We start from the raw sequence: 20,568 nt of genomic DNA on the forward strand, positions 1-20,568 counted from the left end.
TACAAAATCGCTCAACATATCTGCAATTGGCATAAAGTATTCATCCTTTGGAGTAGCATTATTCAAGTCTCGAAAATCAATGCATACTCTTAACTTCCCATTTTTTTTCATTACAGGAACAATATTCGAAACCCATTCCACATATCGTGCAGTTCGAATAAATTTTGCTTTAATTAAGCGTTCGATTTCCTCTTTAATCTTTTGATTGATTTCTGGAGCAAACCAACGAGGGGTTTGCTTTACAGGTCGAGCATTTAGTTTCAATGCTAATCGATGCTCTACAAGAGAACGTTCGAGACCAGGCATCTCATGATAATCCCAAGCAAAGCAATCTTTAAATTCATGTAAAAGATGGAAAAGTTCTATTCGAAAAGGATCGACAAGATCTTTACAAATATATGTAATTCGAACATCATTAAGAGTCCCTAAATTAATTTCTTCTAAGGGATATTGAGTTTCAAACCCTTTGAAATTGTCATCATCTTTTACTGAATATTTTTCGAAACCCAAAGGCTCTAGATCATAGATGCAATCAAAAGAAAAATCAACAGATTCATTGGGAATCAGACGAACTTGATTATTTATTAAATTAAAATTACTTCGATTTTCAACAAAATGTGCCTCTGCTATTAGATCAGCAGTTTGGCTTGTAGCATCACTTTCATTACATAAAGAAGGAACATGTAAACTATGACTAAACTCGACTGGAGATGTCGAGTTAACACAATTACTATTAAAAATACTTCTAACTCTACATGATTCTACTTCATCAGAAGAACCATCTTTATTTTCCACAAGAAGAAAATTATTTAAATAATTATGAAAAGTTACCAGGTAATTGGAAACTCCCTCAACCTGGTCCATAGGGCAACCGTTCAAGAGATCTTCAAGAGAGACAATCCCAACCAGTTGGAGTAAAGTCCAACTCTGGGTAGCGCAACTTCACTGACAAGCCTTCCGAGGACAAGTAACAACCTTCACAATTATAAGAGTTCAGTGTCTTGTCAACATTCAAAGGCTTCAACTTAGGATTATACATTCTGAAATTAATATTCAGCTGTTCGACATAAAGGTTCGAATATGCCTTAATGACTTCAGGTTTTCCATCATTCCTCTAAAGAAGAACACTTTGATGCATAGTAGAAGGTACAGCCCCCACACCATGGATCCAATCTTGCCTTAACAAAGCATTATAACTTGCTTTTGATGAAACCACCACGAACACAGTATTTCGTTCGGCAGATCCAACCTTAACACTCAGAGTGACCAGACCTTTTGCTGGAGTCAGTTACAGCAATGTTTGTGGGGACCAAGTCATCAGGATGTTTTCCAACTTTCATCAACATCCTTTCTGGAAAAAAACTGATTGCTGTCCCACCATCAATTAGGACTTTATTTATTTTGATCCCACTCAAAGTAGTGGTTATATGGAGTGGGCGGAGATGAGACATTTGTTTTTCGGTAGGCCGAAGAAAATATCCCGGCTCATCTTCAATTCGGATGAAGAAAAAAGCTTCCTCATCCTTCATATCATAATCTTCCTCTGGGTCACCTTTATATTCTCCCAAATACTCAGTTGGAATATTTGAAATCGTTCTAATCATATCATCATCCCCTTCTTCAAAATATTCTTCATCGATATCAACCTCCTTGCCTTTGTCGATCCCTGAAGACTGAGCCACTGCTTTACCTTTTTCTATATTTACAGGAGATGGAATTCCCTTTGGACACGTCTCCCTATCAGAAGGAAAGACAATTCAGGAATGTACGGAAGGTGTTGCCCCCTTGCTTACTTCTGCCTGAGGCTTCTTATTTTGATTGAAGTTTCTTCTTCCTCCTCTACCTCTTGGATACCCTCTGGTTCAACCACGATAGTGGGGATATTGGTTTCGAGGAGGTCCTCGATGTCCCCACTATGGGTTGCGTCGATAAAGAACATCCCGCTTCTAGAACTCTTGATAGTTCCGAATCCATTGAACACCTATATTCTGTTGAGGGGTCGTAGAACTCTGACCCTCCGTACACCTAACTGGCTGCCTTTGTCGAGCCTACTCTTCTATATGAGCTAGCTCCTTCTTCATTCTCTCTTTTTCAAAGATTGATGTGGCTTCAGCATCAAAAATAGCATTACACCGTGGACACAGAGATACATCCTGGCCTTTAATCTTCTGCTGTACCAAGAAATTGAGCAAACCATCTCCTGCTCAAGGGTACACAGATTTAACTTGTGATTCAAAATCATCAAGAACCACGTCAAAGTCGTAAGACATGCCAACCATATTCACCCCGAAACATGGTTCGATAAAGCTAGCATCAGCATCGAAGGGATCAATATCAACCTTCATTTCCTTATTGCCATCATCAAACTTTAACCGTCCCTCCATTATAGCTTCCTGAATTAAGTCCCTGAAACGAACACAACTGTTAGTCGAATGACTGGTTGCTTGGTGAAATTTACAATAAGGTTTCCCTTTCAAATCTTTCACCGAAAGTAAAGTTCTACCATCAGGCAAAATTAACTGTTTATCTTTGAGCAACACATCAAAAATCTGACCAGATTTCGAAATATCAAAACTGTATTTCTTTCCACTTTTTAGTTTTGAATCATTCAAAATATCAAAACATATGAAGGGCCCTTCTTAAGTTCAGCCCAATCGACTTCTGCTTCGAAATCGAGTTCCTCCTCTGAGGACTCCATAGTTACATAAGCAACTTTTTCTTTTCGGGTAAAAGGTTTACTCTTTGATCTATGCTCACTCCTATACTTCTCCTTCTCCTTTTTCATGAGTTTGGTCTGATGGACCTTTTCAGCCAAATGGGCTAAATCGGGGATATGCATATTAAGCAACTTTCGGCGCATATAAAATCCTAGCCCCATAATTGCTATTTTCACAACTTCATTCTCGGGTAATGAAACATAGCATGTACTTCTAACATTTTTGAAATGTATCATATAATCATCAATTGTTTCACCATCTTGACGTTTCAAAGCAACCAGATCAGTAACTGCCACATTCATTTCTCCTCGATAAAATTGAGCATGAAAAGCAGTTTCTAACTGATTCCATGTCGTTATCGAATTTGGCCTGAGATTCGAAAACCAAGTAAACGCATTCTTCGTTAACGAAGAAGGAAAAAAAATTATTTTCAAATTCTCATCATTGGCTAAATTCCCAATCTCAACCAAATATCGAGCGACATGTTCAGTAGTTGACTCTCTAACTTCCCCTACAAATTTTGTAATTATTTTTGAATTTTTCACCCCTCTTGGCACTTCGGCCATCTGGACAACTTGAGAGAAAGCAGACACAAAGTGAGGTCGATTCATAAAACCAACATCCAGACTGACTCGATTAAGTACTTCCTCCACAATTCTTGTGACTTGATAACGTTTACCACCATGATTAGCACGTAATCTGGCTAGAACTTCATCAGCGTTTTGACCATGGAGAACTATATGGGGATTTTCTCTATTCAAAATATTGTTTTCATTTTGGAAAATATTTTCGAATCCTTCATTATTTCACCACCGGGTGTTCTAATTTGTTTTGTCGATTTTTAGCAAATCGATGGTGGTTTGATTCTAATGGTCTGGGAGCGAAACCAACTCCTCTTTTGTAGGTACCAGTTTTCTATAAGTGCATCAAAGAGTCTTCGATTAGACAGGTATCGAAATGAAATATAAATTAAAATTTGTAAGAGAACAAAAGAAATGAAAAATGAAGCTTTCGAAAAGTAAATTAACTGGAATCGAAAAGATTGCGTTGGATTTTAAACAAAGCAGTAAAGGTGTCTTCGACTAAATCAAAGGACTTTGACTTGAAAATTAAATTTACTGAAATGTAAATTGGACATGGAAATTAAAGAATGCTTGAAAGATAAATTAACTTGAAAGACAAACTTGCTTGAAAGGTAAAGTTTACTGGAATTATAAATGGAAAATAAAGACAAATGGAAGGAACCCTACAGATAATTGACTCGAGGCAAACTCAGAAAGTCGCTGGGATGTGAGAGTGCGTGAGTAATTTCTGAAACGAAGTTCCAACCTTTATTCCCTAAAACTTTCTAGTATTTATAGTCTACTTCCGTAACTGATAATCAATTACAAGATGCTGACTTGAATGAGCACTACTTGGTAACCGTTCCTGCTCTTTTGCCAATGAAATGTTACCCATCAATTCCTCACGTGATGAAAACCTCCAATTTCTCCACTCACGTAACTGCTCGATTTGCTATTCGAACAACTATTCGATTTCTCCTTTCGAATACTTATTCGACTAGACTCGTTCGATCTGGCAAAGTGTTTGAAATCAAGTCCGTGTCAGGTACCTTCAACCAATGCCTGCACGTGCATCTTTTCAACAACAGCCCATATCTCAATCGACCTTTTCACTACCTCGAACCACCTACCTCAATCGAAAATATTTTTTGATTAACAAATAGATACATAATATTTTTGTTCGGAGAAGTTAGACATTTGTATTTATTAATATTATCCTTACTAATTTTTTTAACCTAATATATTGTTTAAATTGTGTAAATTGTGTTATACTTGTACCTATCTTTGATCACTTCTACAAAATTCGCAACTACAAGTTTCTCTAATCTAAATTATAATTGCACCAAAATATTAATTTAATAATAGGAGAAGGGATTAGACAACCTCAATTATACTCAAATCGTAATAAAAATATATAAAATATAAAATATATTTAATATAAATATATTTTAAAAAAGATGAATACTTCGATAAAGATTTTATAATTTTTTTTATGTAAAAATATGTTTTTTTAATCATTGGACTTTCTTTTTAAATTTTTTAAATAAATAAAATAAATGGTTTATTTTTCAGAATAAATAATTTGTAACGTTTTACCAAAATGCATCAGATTTCTGATCTTATCTTGTTTATAGCATAAACAAAATAATACTAAACGTATCTCGTTTATACTGTAAACGAAATAAGGTTACATAACATTGACGGGTATATTTTGTTTATAGTGTAAACGAGATACGTGAATAATTAAGACGTTTGTAGTGTAAACAAGATACGTTATAACAAATTTTCAGCACTTATAAAAGGATGTGCAACCCTTTGTATTCTCCACAAATATTTCACTACTTCTTCTCTATGTTTTTCTTCCGAAAATAAGCCAAAATGTCTAGTAGTAGTGAATATTTGGTTGTAACTGTGTATCCCAATTGTCATATGAGAAATAGTGATAATGAGGGTGATATTTGAGTGTGAGAATATCATTCTGTTGCGTACCCGACGAGTAAGTTCTTTGTCCAAGCTAAAGAGTCAGATATATATTGAGTAGCGTCGGTGGTAGCGGGAAAAAAGATATCGGAAGGGTGGGATATGCGTTGCTAGCACCAATAAAAAATAGAGTTTTTTGGTTTCTTCTGTTTGGGCTCCATGGCGACAAGCATATGCGCCTGATGTTTGACATCCAAGGGAGAATCACGGCGGAACAAATGATGAAGCTTTCTGTGGAGGTTGTTGATGTTGGTGACGGTGGATCTAGACAGTTGGACTTCGTGCAGGATAACCCACCTCACGCACCATCACCGCTACACGTTGCTTGTCCAGTGGAAGACATGGACATTGACGGTGAGGACTCAGACAAGGAGTATGTTGCGGATAGCAACGAGAGCGGTTCTTCTGAAGATGATGACGAGGAGGAGTATGTAATGCAGACCCCAATCGAGCCATCACGTCAGTGTCTATGCGCGCCATGCTCGCATGGTAAGTCAATAATATGGTTAGAAGAGGGTAGAAGTTGGAGAAAATTTGAAGAAATAGATGAAAAATAACTCCAAATGATGCTGTAAACGAATTGTATATATAGGCCGTGTTTAGTCTTATCTCGTTTACAGTGTAAAAATGAAATAAGATTGCATCTATCTCGTTTACACTACAAACGAGATAATGCCCTTACACAACACGTGTATAAACGTGATACGGACACGCCATTTCATGCCTTATCTCATTTACAGTGTAAACGAAATACATGCAATCTTTTTCGTTTATACTGTAAACGAGATAAAAGATAATGTGTATTTTCATAAAATTGCTACAAATTACATATTTTGGTAAATAAAATATTTATTTAAAAAAAATCCCTTCATTTCCTCATTTCATCGCCATCTCTCTAGTCATTGTTCCTCACCCACCACCACAACCCAACCACATTTATTTGTTGCTTATGGCCATCACCACCATCATTATCAACATCATCATTAACAACTTCACCAGATCCCACTTTATAAAATCCAAAATGAGTCATGATTTATTTTTTGGAGAATCTTTTTTTAGCAAGCCAAACAAATTTAAATTCAAATTAAATAAAGAAATTACAAATGTTTTTGATAAACTCAAATCTATAAATAGTTGACTAGAACAAATAATTTTTATATCATTCCTTAACAAAGATATAAAATAAATTAATATGACTGGACTCTGCTTGTGAGTTATGGAGCATGACAAGTCTAAGGAGTGAGTACTGATTGTTAGCCTTGTATAATAAAGCTCACATATACGGCATCTTCCTAAATTGTTTTTTTTTTAAATAACGGAGTGATTTTTATAACTCAGTGACTAGACAATACATCTATAATTACATGAGACCATATAAATTGTATTATCAAAAGTATATTTTATTTAGAAATAGTAATTTATATAAATAAGTGATTTGATAAGAGAGTTCTTGGTGCACGAAATTGTGATCATCAACAATGGCACCAAAGGACTTGGAGCTCTTAAACGTGAATCACACTTTGTCACAATTCCGCACAACTAACCAGCAAGTGCACTGGGTCGTCCAAGTAATACCTTACGTGAGTAAGGGTCGATTCCACGGAGACTGTCGGCTTGAAGCAAGCTATGGTCACCTTGTAAATCTCAGTCAGGCTAATTCAGATGGTGATGGAGAATTGATAATTAAAAGATGAATAAAACATAAAATAAAGATAGAAATACTTATGCAATTCTTTGGTTGGAATTTCAGATAAGCGTATGAAGATGCTTTGTTCCTCCTGAACCTCTGCTTTCCTATTGCCTTCTTCCAATCATTCATACTTCTTTCCATGGCAAGCTTTATGTTGGGCATCACCGTTGTCAATGGCTACTTTCTGTCCTCTCAGTGAAAACGTTCCAAATGCGCTGTCACCGCACGGCTAATCATCTGTCAGTTCTCGATCATGTCGGAATAGGATCTATTGATCCTTTTGCGTCTGTCACACGCCCCACAATCGCGAGTTTGAAACTCGTCACAGTCATCCCTTCCCAGATCCTACTCAGAATACCACAAATAAGGTTTAGACGTTCCGGATCTCAGGAATGGCCGCCAATAATTCTAGCCTATACCACGAAGGTTCCAATCTTAGATCAGAAACCCAAGAGATACACATTCAAGCTTGTTTGCATGTAGAACGGAAGTGGTTGTCAATCACGCGTTCATAGGTGAGAATGGTGATGAGTGTCACATATTCATCACATTCATCATGTTCTTGGGTGCGAATGAATATCTTGGAGAAGAAATAGACTTGAGTTGAATAGAAAAACAATAGTACTTGTATTAATTCATGAAGAACAGCAGAGCTCCACACCTTAATCTATGGTGTGTAGAAACTCCACCGTTGAAAATACATAAGAACAAGGTTTAGGCATGGCCGAATGGCCAGCCTCCCAACGTGTCTAAGATAGCATAAGACTTATCAAAGATTTAAAATACAATAGTATAAGGTCCTATTTATAGAGAACTAGTAGCCTAGGGTTTACAGAAATCATTAATTAATGCAGAAATCTTCTTCTGGGCCCACTTGGTGTGTGCTTGGGCTGAGCATTGAAGCTTTCATGTGTAGAGACTTTTCTTGGAGTTAAACGCCAGCTTTTGTGCCAGTTTGGGCATTTAACTCCAGCTTTTATGCCAGTTTTGGAGTTAAACGCCAGAATTCTTGAGCTGACTTGGAACGCCTGTTTGGGCCATCAAATCTTGGGCAAAGTATAGACTATTATATATTGCTGGAAAGCCCAGGATGTCTACTTTCCAACACAATTGAGAGCGCGCCAATTGGGTTGCTGTAGCTCCATAAAATCCACTTTGAGTGCAGGGAGGTCAGAATCCAACAGCATCTGCAGTCCTTTTTCAGCCTCTGAATCAGATTTTTGCTCAGGTCCCTCAATTTCAGCCAGAAAATACCTGAAATCACAGAAAAACACACAAACTCATAGTAAAGTCCAGAAGAGTGATTTTTATTTAAAAACTAATAAAAATATAATAAAAACTAATTAAAATATACTAAAAACAATGCCAAAAAGCGTATAAATTATCCGCTCATCACAACACCAAACTTAAATTGTTGCTTGTCCCCAAGCAACTGAAAATCAAATAGGATAAAAAGAAGAGAATATACAATGAATTCCAAAAACATCTATGAAGATCAGTATTAATTAGATGAGCGGGGCTTTTAGCTTTTTGCTTCTGAATAGTTTTGGCATCTCACTTTATTCCTTGAAGTTCAGAATGATTGGCATCTATAGGAACTCAGAATCCAGATAGTGTTATTGATTCTCCTAGTTAAGTATGTTGATTCTTGAACACAGCTACTTTATAAGTCTTGGCCGTGGCCCTAAGCACTTTGTTTTCCAGTATTACCACCGGATACATAAATGCCACAGACACATAACTGGGTGAACCTTTTCAGATTGTGACTTAGCTTTGCTAGAGTTCCCAATTAGAGGTGTCCAGGGTTCTTAAGCACACTCTTCTTTTTGCTTTGGACCTCGACTTTAACCGCTTAGTCTCAAGTTTTCACTTGACACCTTCACGCCACAAGCACATGGTTAGGGATAGCTTGGTTTAGCCGCTTAGGCCAGAATTTTATTCCTGTGGGCCCTCCTATCCACTGATGCTCAAAGCCTTGGATCCTTTTTTATCACCCTTGCCTTTTGGTTTAAAGGGGTATTGACTTTTTCTGCTTGCTTTTCTCTTTTTTTTTTGTAAGCTTTTCACTGCTTTTTCTTGCTTCAAGAATCAATTTTATGATTTTTCAGATCATCAGATAACATTTCTCCTTTTCCCATCATTCTTTCAAGAGCCAACAATTTTAACATTCTTTAAACAAAAAATTCAAAAATATGCACTGTTCAAGCATTCATTCAGAAGAACAATAGTATTGCCACCACATCAAAATAATTAAACTGTTTTAAAATTTGAAATTCATGCACTTCTTTTTCTTTTTCAATTAAAAACATTTTTCATTTAAGAAAGGTGATGGATTCATTTTCATAGCTTTAAGGCATAGACACTAAGACACTAATGATCATGTAATAAAGACACAAACATAGACAAACATAAGCATAAAATTCAAAAAATAGGAAAATAAAGAACAAGGAAATTAAAGAACGGGTCCACCTTAGTGATGGCGGCTTGTTCTTCCTCTTGAAGATCTTATGGAGTGCTTGAGCTCCTCAATGTATCTTCCTTGCCTTTGTTGCTCCTCTCTCATGGTTCTTTGGTCTTCTCTAATTTCATGGAGGAAGATGGAATGCTCTTGGTGCTCCACCCTTAGTTGTCCCATGTTGGAACTTAATTCTCCTAGGGAGGTGTTGATTTGCTCCCAATAAGTTTGTGGAGGAAAATGCATCCCTTGAGGCATCTCAGGGATTTCATGATGAGGAGTTTCCTCATGCTCTTGGTGAGGTTCTCTCACTTGCTCCATCTTTTTCTTAGTGATGGGCTTGTCCTCATCAATGAGGATATCTTCCTCTATGTCAATTCCAGCTGAATTGCAGAGGTGACAAATGAGATGAGGGAAGGCTAACCTTGCCATAGTAGAGGACTTGTCCACCACCTTGTAGAGTTCTTGGGATATAACCTCGTGAACTTCTACTTCCTCTCTAATCATGATCTATGAATCATGATAGCCCGGTCTATAGTAACTTCAAATCGGTTGCTAGTAGGAATGATTGAGCGTTGGATGAACTCCAACCATCCCCTAGCCACGGGCTTGAGGTCATGCCTTCTTAGTTGAACTGGCTTCCCTCTTGAATCTCTCTTCCATTGAGCGCCCTCTTCACATATGTCCATGAGGACTTGGTCCAACCTTTGATCAAAGTTGACCTTTCTAGTATATGGGTGTGCATATCCTTGCATCATGGGCAAGTTGAATGCCAACCTTACATTTTCTGGACTAAAGTCTAAGTATTTCTCTCAGACCATTGTAAGCCAATTCTTGGGGTCCGGGTTCACACTTTGATTATGGTTCTTGGTGATCCATGCATTGGCATAGAACTCTTGAACCATTAAGATTCCGACTTGTTGAATGGGGTTGGTGAGAACTTCCCAACCTCTACTTCGGATCTCATGTTGAATCTCTGGATATTCGCCCTTCTTGAGCTTAAAAGGGACCTCGGGAATCACCTTCTTCTTGGCCACAACTTCATAGAAGTGGTCTTGATACACCCTTGAGAGGAATCTCTCCATCTTCCATGACTCGGAGGTGGAAGCTTTTGCCTTCCCTTTCCTCTTTCTAGAGGTTTCTCCGGCCTTTGGTGCCATAAATGGTTATGGAAAAACAAAAAGCTTTAGCTTTTACCACACCAAACTTAGAAGGTTACTCGTCCTCGAGCAAAAGAAGAAAGAAGAGAGTAGAACAAGAAGAAATATAGGAGATGGAGGGGGCTTTGTGTTTCGGCCAAGGGGGAGAAGTAGTGTTTAGGTTGTGTGAAAATGAAGGAGTGAAGATGGGTTTATATAGGAGTGGAGAGGGGGTATGGTTCGGCCATTATGGGTGGGTGGGTGTAGAAAAGTGGTTTGAATTTGAATGGTGAGGTAGGTGGAGTTTTATGAAGGATGGATGTGAGTGGTGAAGAGAATGGTGGGATTTGATAGGTGAGGGGTTTTTGGGGAAGAGGTATTGAGGTGATTGGTGAATGGGTGAAAAAGAGAGAGAGGTGGGGTAGGTGGGGATCCTGTGGGGTCCACAGATCCTGAGGTGTCAAGGATTTCTCATCCCTGCACCATGTGGCGTGCAAAACGCCCCCTTGCTGCTAATCCTGGCGTTAAACGCCAGGCTGCTGCCTATTTCTGGCGTTTAACGCTAGCTTCTTGCCCATTCCTGGCGTTAACGCCAGTCTGGTGCCCTTACTGGCGTTTAAACGCCAGTAAGTTTCTCCTCTAGGGTGTTCTATTTTTTAATTCTATTTTTCCTTCTGTTTTTGCTTTTTCAATTATTTTTGTGACTTTCACATGATCATCAACCTACAGAAAACATAAAATAACAGAAGAAAATAGAAATTTAACATAGATAAGTAAAGATTGGGTTGCCTCCCAACAAGCGCTTCTTTAATGTCAATAGCTTGATAGTGGCTCTCATGGAGCCTCACAGATGTTCAGAGCAATGTTGAAACCTCCCAACACCAAACTTAGAGTTTGACTGTGGGGGCTCTGTTTGACTCTGTATTGAGAGAAGATCTTCATGCTTCCTCTCCATGGTAACAGAGGGATATCCTTGAGCCTTAAACACAAGGGAGTTTTCATTCACTTGAATGATCAATTCTCCTCTGTCAACATCAATCACAGCTTTTGCTGTGGCTAGGAAGGGTCTGCCAAGGATGATGGATTCATCCATACACTTCCCAGTCTGAAGGATGATGAAATTAGCGGGGATGTAGTGGTCTTCAACCTTTACCAAGACACCCTCTACAAGTCCATAAGCTTGTTTCTTTCAATTGTCTGCCATCTCCAGTGAGATTCTTGCAGCCTGTACCTCAATGATCCCTATCTTCTCCATTACAGAGAGAGGCATGAGGTTTATGCTTGACCCTAGGTCACACAGAGCCTTCTCAAAGGTCATGGTGCCTATGGTACAAGGTATTGAGAACTTTCCAGGATCTTGTCTCTTCAGAGGTAATCTCTGCCTAGTCAAGTCATCCAGTTCTTTGATGAGCAATGGAGGTTCATCCTCCCAAGTCTCATTACCAAACAACCTGGCATTTAGCTTCATGATTGCTCCAAGGTACGTAGCCACTTGCTTTTCAGTAACATCTTCATCCTCTTCAGAGGAGGAATACTCATCAGAGCTCATGAATGGCAAAAGTAAATTCACTGGAATCTCTATGGTCTCACTATGAGCCTCAGATTCCCATGGTTCCTCTTTAGGGAACTCCATGGAGGTCAGTGGACGTCCATTTAGGTCTTCCTCAGTGGAGATCACTGCCTCTTCCTCCTCTCCAAGTTCGGCCATGTGAGACGTGTTTATGGCCTTGCAATCTCTCTTTGGATTTTCTTCTGTATTGCTTGGGAGAGTACTAGGAGGGAGTTCAGTAATTTTCATGGTTCTGAAAACTGGACCGGACCGGCCGGTTCAACTGGAAAAACTGGGAACCAGTTACCTATCCGGTCCGGGTAACGTGGAAAACCGTCTGACAAAAAATCGGTGAAAAAACCGGTCAAACCGGTGGTTAACCGGTGAACCAGAAGAACCGTCCGGTTTTTTGGCGGTTTAGTGGTTTGCAACTTCACTAGCCAAACGACGTCGTTTTGGCTTTAAAAAAAAAAAGAAAGGCGTACACGAAAGTCCCAAGCTCCTGACCTAACCCACTATGCCAATTGCCACAGCACTAACCCTAATCTCCCATTCTCCCCTTTCTTCCCCTCTCCAAGTGCATTCGGCGCCAGCCTCCATTCACCCACGAAGGCCACGAGTGCCACCCACAGCCACCCACAGCAGCCGCGACCACCACCGGCCGAGCCCGCCTCCTTGTCGCCGAACGTCACCTAGCCCGCCTCCTCATTCACCACCCACAACCATCCACAGCGGCCGCGACCACCACCGGCCGAGCCCGCCTCTTCGTCGCCGAAAGTCACCTAGCCCGCCTCCTCATTCGCCACCCACAACCATCCACAACAGCCGCGACCACCACCAGCCGAGCCCGCCTCCTTGTCGCCGAACGTCACCTAGCCCGCCTCCTCATTCACCACCCACAACCATCCACAGCAGCCGCGAGCACCACCGGCCAAGCCTGCCTCCTCATTCTCCGGTAAGACTGTTCCTGTCTCCTTTATGCTGCCTTCTTGATTTTGGATTTTGATTTTCTGAGGTTCTGTGAGCTCGCCTGTTCTATGCTGCGTTCTTGATTTTGGATTCAGATTTTCTGATGTTTTTTATTTTGAATATGTTTTGCTGCTTCTGTTTGCTGCTTCATGAATGATGATGAATATTTTTTGCTGCTTCTTATTTTGATTGCTGTTTCATTATTTTCATGATTGCTGTTTTTGATTTTGAATATGTTTTGCTGCTTATGTTAGCTGCTTCATGAATCATGATGAATATGTTTTGCTTCTTATTTTGTGAGATCGGCTGTTTTTTTATTTTGAATATATTTTGCTGCTTCTGTTTTGCTGCTTCTGTTAGCTGTTAGCTGCTTCTGAGGTTCTGTTAGTTGCTTGCTGTTTCATTATTTTCATGATTGCTGTTTTTGATTTTGAATATGTTTTGCTGCTTATGTTAGCTGCTTCATGAATCATGATGAATATGTTTTGCTTCTTATTTTGTGAGCTCGACTGTTTTTTTATTTTGAATATGTTTTGCTGCTTCTGTTTTACTGCTTCTGTTAGCTGTTAGCTGCTTCTAAGGTTCTGTTAGCTGCTTGCTGTTTCATTATTTTCATGGTTTTTTGAAGTTGTTTTCTGGTCTTTGATTTTCTGATTGTTATAGATTGAATTTATATACTTAAGATTATTTTAAATTTTTTAATAATTTTATTTAATATTTAATTAAACCGGTTGAACCCCGGTTGAACCCCGGTCAAACCAGTAAACTATTGAACCAGTGACCTCACCGGTTATTGACCGGTCTGGTTCTCGCAACCTTGGTAATTTTCTTACTCAGCTGACCTACTTGTGCCTCCAAATTTCTAATGGAGGACTTTGTTTCAGTCATGAAACTTTGAGTGGTTTTGATTAGATCAGAGACAATGGTTGCTAAGTCAGAGTGGCTCTGCTTAGAATTCTTTGTCTGTTGCTGAGAAGATGATGGAAAAGGCTTACTATTGCTAAACTTGTTTCGTCCACCATTACTGTTGTTGAAACCTTGTTGAGGTCTCTGTTGATCCTTCCATGAGAGATTTGGATGATTTCTCCATGAAGGACTATAGGTGTTTCCATAGGGTTCTCCCATGTAATTCACCTCTTCCATTGCTAGCTTCTCAGGATCATAAGCTTCTTCTTCAGAGGAAGCTTCCTTAGTACTACCTGTTGCTGCTTGCATTCCAGACAGACTCTGAGAAATCATATTGACTTGTTGGGTCAATATTTTATTCTGAGCCAATATGGCATTCAGAGTATCAATCTCAAGAACTCATTTCTTCTGAGCTATCCCATTATTCACAGGATTCCTTTTAGAAGTGTACATGAATTGGTTATTTGCAACCATTTCAATGAGTTTCTGAGCTTCTGCAGGTGTCTTCTTCAGATGAAGAGATCCTTCAGCAGAGCTATCCAATGACATCTTGGATAGTTCAGACAGACCATCATAGAAGATACCTATGATGCTCCATTCTGAAAGCATGTCAGAAGGGCACTTTCTGATCAATTGCTTGTATCTTTCCCAAGCTTCATAGAGGGATTCTCCTTCCTTCTATCTGAAGGTTTGGACTTCCACTCTAAGCTTGCTCAATTTTTGAGGTGGGAAGAACTTTGCCAAGAAGGCATTGACTAACTTTTCCCAAGAGTTCAGGCTTTCTTTAGGTTGTGAATCCAACCATGTCCTAGCTCTGTCTCTTACAGCAAAAGGAAAAAGCATAAGTCTGTAAACTTCAGGGTCAACCCCGTTGGTCTTGACAGTGTCACAGATTTGCAAGAATTCAGCTAAGAACTGATGAGGATCTTCCAATGGAAGTCCATGAAACTTGTAATTCTGTTACATTAGAGAAACTAATTGAGGCTTAAGCTCAAAGTTGTTTGCTCCAATGGCAGGGATTGAGATGCTTCTCCCATAGAAGTCGGGAGTAGGTGCAGTAAAGTCACCAAGCACCTTCCTTGCATTGTTGGCATTGTTGTTTTCGGCTGCCATGGTTTCTTCTTCCTTGAAAAGCTCTGTTAGGCCCTCTAAAGAGAATTGTTCCTTAGCTTCTCTTAGCTTTCTCTTCAGGGTCCTTTCAGGTTCAGGATCAGCTTGAACAAGTATGCCTTTATCTTTGTTCCTGCTCATATGAAAGAGAAGAGAACAAGAAGGTAGGAAATTCTCTATGTCACAGTATAGAGATTCCTTGAGGTGTCAGAGGAAAAGAAGAATAGAAGGAAGAGGTAGATGGAAGAGAATTCGATCATATAAAGAAGGAGGGAATTCGAACTATACCTTGAAGAGGAGTGTTAGTCCTTTAAATAGAAGGATGTGAGAAGAGGGAAAGAATTTTCGAAAATTAAAGTAAAAGATTTTGAAATAATTAAAAAGAAAATTTGAAAATTTGATTGAAATTTTTGAAAATTAAGATTAGGAAAGAAATTAAGTGATTTTTGAAAAGATTTTTGAAATTAGAAATTAAAAAGATATGATTGAGAGTAAATTTTGAAAAAGATGTGATTGAGAAGATATGATTGAAAATCAAATTAAAACGAGAAAGTTTTAAAATTAAAGTTGATTACTTGACTAACAAGAAATTAAAAGATATGATTCTAAAATTTAAAGTTTGATCCTTTCTTAATAGGCAAGTAACAACTTGAAAATTTTGAAGTAAATTTTTAATTATAACAAGGATTTTCGAAAATTGTAAATAAATAAAAAATGGAAAGAAATTGATTTTGAAGAGATATGATTGAAAAGATATGATTTGAAAAAGATTTGATTTTGAAAAATTATGAAGATTTGAAAAAAATTTGAATTGAAAACAAAATCTTCCCTCTAGTGTCATCCTGGCGTTAAATGCCCAGAATGGCATCCATTCTGGTGTTTAACGCCCAAAACTCTACCTTTTTGGGCGTTAAACGCCCAGCCAGGTACCTTGGCTGGCGTTTAAACGCCAGTTTTCCTTCTTCACTGGGCGTTTTGAACGCCCAGCTTTTTCTGTTTGATTCCTCTGCTGAATGTTCTGAATCTTCAATTCTCTGTATTATTGATTTGAAAAGACACAATTTTGAAAATATTTTTGAATTTTTTTATGATGAGAAACAATAAAAATTGCAACTAAGATCAAATAAACAATGCATGCAGGACACCAAACTTAAAAATTTTCATATAGGAGACACTAACAAATTGAGAATGCAATAAAACACACAAAACAAGAGAATTTAAAGATCAGAGCAATGAAATCATCAAGAACAACTTGAAGATCAATGAAGAACAATATGTATAAATTCGAAAAATGCAAGAAGAAAGTCATGCAATTGACACCAAACTTAAAAATTGATACTAGACTCAAACAAGAAACATAAAATATTTTTTATTTTTATGATTTTATAAATTTTTTTGTGATTTTCGAAACTTATATGGAAAAGAAAATAAAGGGATTCAAAACTTTTAATAAGAATTCCAGGAATCATGCAATGTTAGTCTAAAGCTTCAGTCTAAAAAGATTAGACATGTTTGGCCAAGCTTCAGCAGGACATTACATTCAGCAGCTAAATTGATGAGAATCAATCAGCTTTTGTGATGATAAGAACATCACCTTGAAACTATAGAATTCATTTTTAAAAATTCTGAAAAGTACCTAATCTAAGCAACAAGATGAACCATCAGTTGTCCAAACTCGAACAATCCCCGGCAACGGCGCCAAAAACTTGGTGCACGAAATTGTGATCATCAACAATGGCACCAAAGGACTTAGAGCTCTTAAACTTAAATCACACTTTGTTACAATTCCGCACAACTAACCAGCAAGTGCACTGGGTCGTCCAAGTAATACCTTACGTGAGTAAGGGTCGATCCCACGGAGACTGTCGGCTTGAAGCAAGCTATGGTCACCTTGTAAATCTCAGTCAGGCTAACAAATCATGATCATAGCCTCTATGGTCACCCCTCCTTAAAACCATGACCATAGCCTTATCTATGGTCACCCATCCTTAAAACCGTGACCATAGCCTCTATGGTCACCCCTCTTTAAAACCATGACCATAGCCTCTATGGTCACCACACCTTAAAACCATGACCAAAGCCTTATCTATGGTCACGGTTTTCACCATGACCATAGCCTATCTGTGGTCACCCTACCTGAAAACCATGACCATAGCCTGTTTTGTTTTATGCGATTTAATTTTTTTTTAAAGCATAATCACATCCCAAAATAATGATAATCACCAAATAAATCTAAAAATAAGAAATTCAAGAAATCTAAATCATAAAAGTTTCATTATAAGCTAGATATGTTTTTAATCCAAACAACATAAATCAAAATAGAGTGTAATTTATCCATTACATGTAATACCGGGTAAAGTCTCTTTTCAAAAAGTACACAACACATCAAAATATTACATGTCGATAATTAAAGTCATTATAAGACCCATTCCATCCCATCCAAAATACAAGTATGAGAATAGATCAATAACGTAACACCTTTTCCCTTCTTCTGGATTTTTTTCATATAAAATTCAAGCTCCTTACTTTCCAAAATATAGCTGCAGCATTCAAGAAGGAATGAAATAAGTAACAGATCAAGAATCAAATTAGACAAAATTCAGTGCAACCCAAACAAGCAATAGTTATATGCATTACCCGTCAGCCCTGCCACATTAATCAGGTCGAGAAGCTATGCAAGCCAGCAATCTCCCACCACCAAACTGCTCTTCAATTTGAGGATCAAGCTTACGATCTTTCTGGCCATGTGTTTAATTAAGTATACAATCCAAGAAGGGTTTAACTATGAATATGTATAGATTAAAAGTTGTATCCAAAGCAAAAATTGGTTGCATTATTTTGAGAAAAAAGCAGTTACCAATAATCTAAGCAGAGGGTATTGTTTCTTTTTAATAATTACCCAAAAGTAACACATGTTAAAAAGGAAAGGCTGATACATCTAATGGTGTGGGGTTCCCTTCATAAGACATGCATCAGGCACCATAATTAATTATTAAGAAAAGTAGATAAAAGGGGCAACCATTCAATATACATAGGAGAAAAAATCAGTGGCAAGCACATCTGAAAATTGTAATGAGAATATTCACTAGCAGAAGGTTATCAACAAAAAAAAAAAAAGAAATACTAAATAAGTATCAAACATTGGGGGAAAACAGGGAGCTACATAGTCATATATATCTCCAAGTTCATCCGAAATCTGTAGCCAAAAACGAGTTTTCATCACTAATCAGGAGCCATTAAAGCTAACCCACTCCAAATTCATTATCAACCATCATTATATAAAAGGTAAACGCATCATAAAATATTCACAAAATTCATTAAATTAAAAATTTTAAAGAAAGTGTCATCTGATCTCTCAAGTATACAAATATTAGCATGCATTATAAACAATCTAACAAATAAAAACAACAATTGGCTGAGGGCTTAAGAAAAGGATGAAATAAAAATAAAAAGTAAGACACTCAAGCTTAAAATTTATTGCAACGTACCACTTTCGCTTCCTCTATAACTGCTTTTAGGTCCTCAAATACAAGCTGATTCGTATATTAAACCTATTTTTTAGTCATGGTACTAGCTACTACTTCTTATTAACTCACTCAACTCCTTAATGTAAATACTACCTACTAATCAAATCAAATGCTATTTTCTTCTTTTTATTATCACTTCTTCTACTAAGCTTTATCATCTTTATTATCTTTCCTAATTTTTGAAATCAAAGCTAGCTACCTTGTTCAATAGTAGAGACAATTTTTTATTTATATTTTTTCCCAACACCTACTAATAATTTAAATTTAAGATCAGAGACTAGAAAAATAAAGTCTAAGTTGCTAGCTAGTAGAATTTTAGTTAACTATGAAATTATTGGATATATAACAAGATTAATTATTAAAAAATATCTATTATTACTCCATCAAATAATGTGATGATATAGTGTAATATAGATTGATATGATGGTTTAACAAAAACAATCCCAGAAGACCATGCATAGCCCTCCATCTTCATCCTTTCTGTTTTTTCTTGTTTTACTTTCTTTTTTGCGTTTTAGTTTCAGCAACCACAGTGACACCACTAAATCAACAAATTTACTAGCTTGAAATTGATAAACTAAATTCAATATAAAATTTCAAATAATCAAAATCAACAACTTACATTCCTGTGCTCACCGTTCTGGACAACACTTCCCGATGGATTCAGTCCCATTTGGGAAGGTTACGGTTGCGATCACAGTGGCTACCATAGCTAGTTTTCCTCTTATGTCCTCCATCCATTGCCTGTTCTCCCCTTCGTCTGCCAGCTTCTTCAATATAAGCCAAATTAAGGTGTATATATATATATACAAATTAATAAAGCTTTACAATGATACTTCAAGTAACGATTCAATTTGTATATGCATTGCATACGATTCAATCTGGAAAAATAATAACTGGCGATGACCACAGGCAAAGAGCGGCAGAGCAAGGCTTTGAAGGCTTTGAAGGCTTTAAAGCTATCAGATTTAAAATGATCATATTATAACTTAATAAAACCCTAAAGCTCAATTTTCTTTTTAGCTTAGGAATTTGGTACATTGTTGGGTGAAGGGGTTAGAGGAAGAGGGAACAAACATACCTGAGCATGCAGACAATGGTGGAATAGAGCAGCAGCTCCGACAGTGGTGCGGACAGCCACGGCTCCCTCTGGTCACTACAAACAGCAATGATGGTGAGGAGCAACGGCGGTAACTCCTCCCTTTGGGCCACTGACCTGTGTTCTTTTCTCCCTCTCTTCTTCAATGGCGACGCGACGGCGACACTGGACAACGACGGCAGCGATCTTGATGGCAGAGTGATGTGCGACAATCCCTCCAGTGGCGCCGTGGATTGCGGTGGCCCCCTCTCTCTCTCTCGCGTTTGGCTCGATGACATTCCTCTCTCTCAAAGTCTCCTCCCTCTCCTTCTCAGTTCTGACAACGACGGCAATACCCACCTCCGTCGGCATCGCCACCTCCCTCTCTTCTTCTCCCTGCTCCCTCTCTTTCTCTTTTCTTCCTTTCTTACTTCCTTCCTTCCTTTCTTTCTTTCTAACCGTGTGTGGGGGTGAGGGGTAGGGGTGAGTGGATAGGGTTGTGAGAGTTAGTGTGTGATTTGAATTTTAGGGTTAAGGTTTGATAATTTTAATTAAATTAGGATATAGAATAATTTAAGATTTAATTTAATTTTTTAAAAATTATTTTAAAAATATTATTGAATTATCAATTTATTCATTGATTTTTAATTAAGTATTTTAATTTAAAAATTTAATTATTAACTTATTAAATAGTTTTAAGTTTTAAATAATTTTTTAATTTAAAGTTAATAGTATTTTACTTAATTTTTTAATTATAAAATTAAATTTTAAATTTTAAATTTTTAATTATCAATAGACCCCTTTAGGACACCCCTTAAAACCGTGACCATAGACCCTTTTAAGTCACCCCCCAAAACCGTGATTATAGACCCCTTTAGGTCACCC

The 20,568-nt window shown here is 37.7% G+C and overlaps 1 long non-coding RNA gene and 1 other non-coding gene across 2 annotated transcripts; one reads left to right on the top strand and one right to left on the bottom strand.

The window, feature by feature from the left end:
* Positions 1–14,571: 14,571 nt before the first annotated feature.
* Positions 14,572–14,679, top strand: LOC112768413 (small nucleolar RNA R71). Its single transcript, XR_003185846.1, has one exon. It is a non-coding gene; the product is annotated as a small nucleolar RNA R71 (small nucleolar RNA).
* Positions 14,680–17,335: 2,656 nt separating this feature from the next.
* LOC112766371 (uncharacterized) lies at positions 17,336–20,203 on the bottom strand. Its single transcript, XR_003184302.2, has 4 exons — positions 19,687–20,203; positions 19,228–19,375; positions 17,716–17,816; positions 17,336–17,618 (listed from the first exon to the last, which is right to left on the bottom strand). It is a non-coding gene; the product is annotated as an uncharacterized lncRNA (long non-coding RNA).
* Between the last annotated feature and the right edge of the window lie 365 nt (positions 20,204–20,568).

The sequence above is a fragment of the Arachis hypogaea genome, chromosome 17 (genome assembly GCF_003086295.3).
Source record: "Arachis hypogaea cultivar Tifrunner chromosome 17, arahy.Tifrunner.gnm2.J5K5, whole genome shotgun sequence".
Classification (NCBI taxonomy): Eukaryota; Viridiplantae; Streptophyta; class Magnoliopsida; order Fabales; family Fabaceae; genus Arachis; species Arachis hypogaea.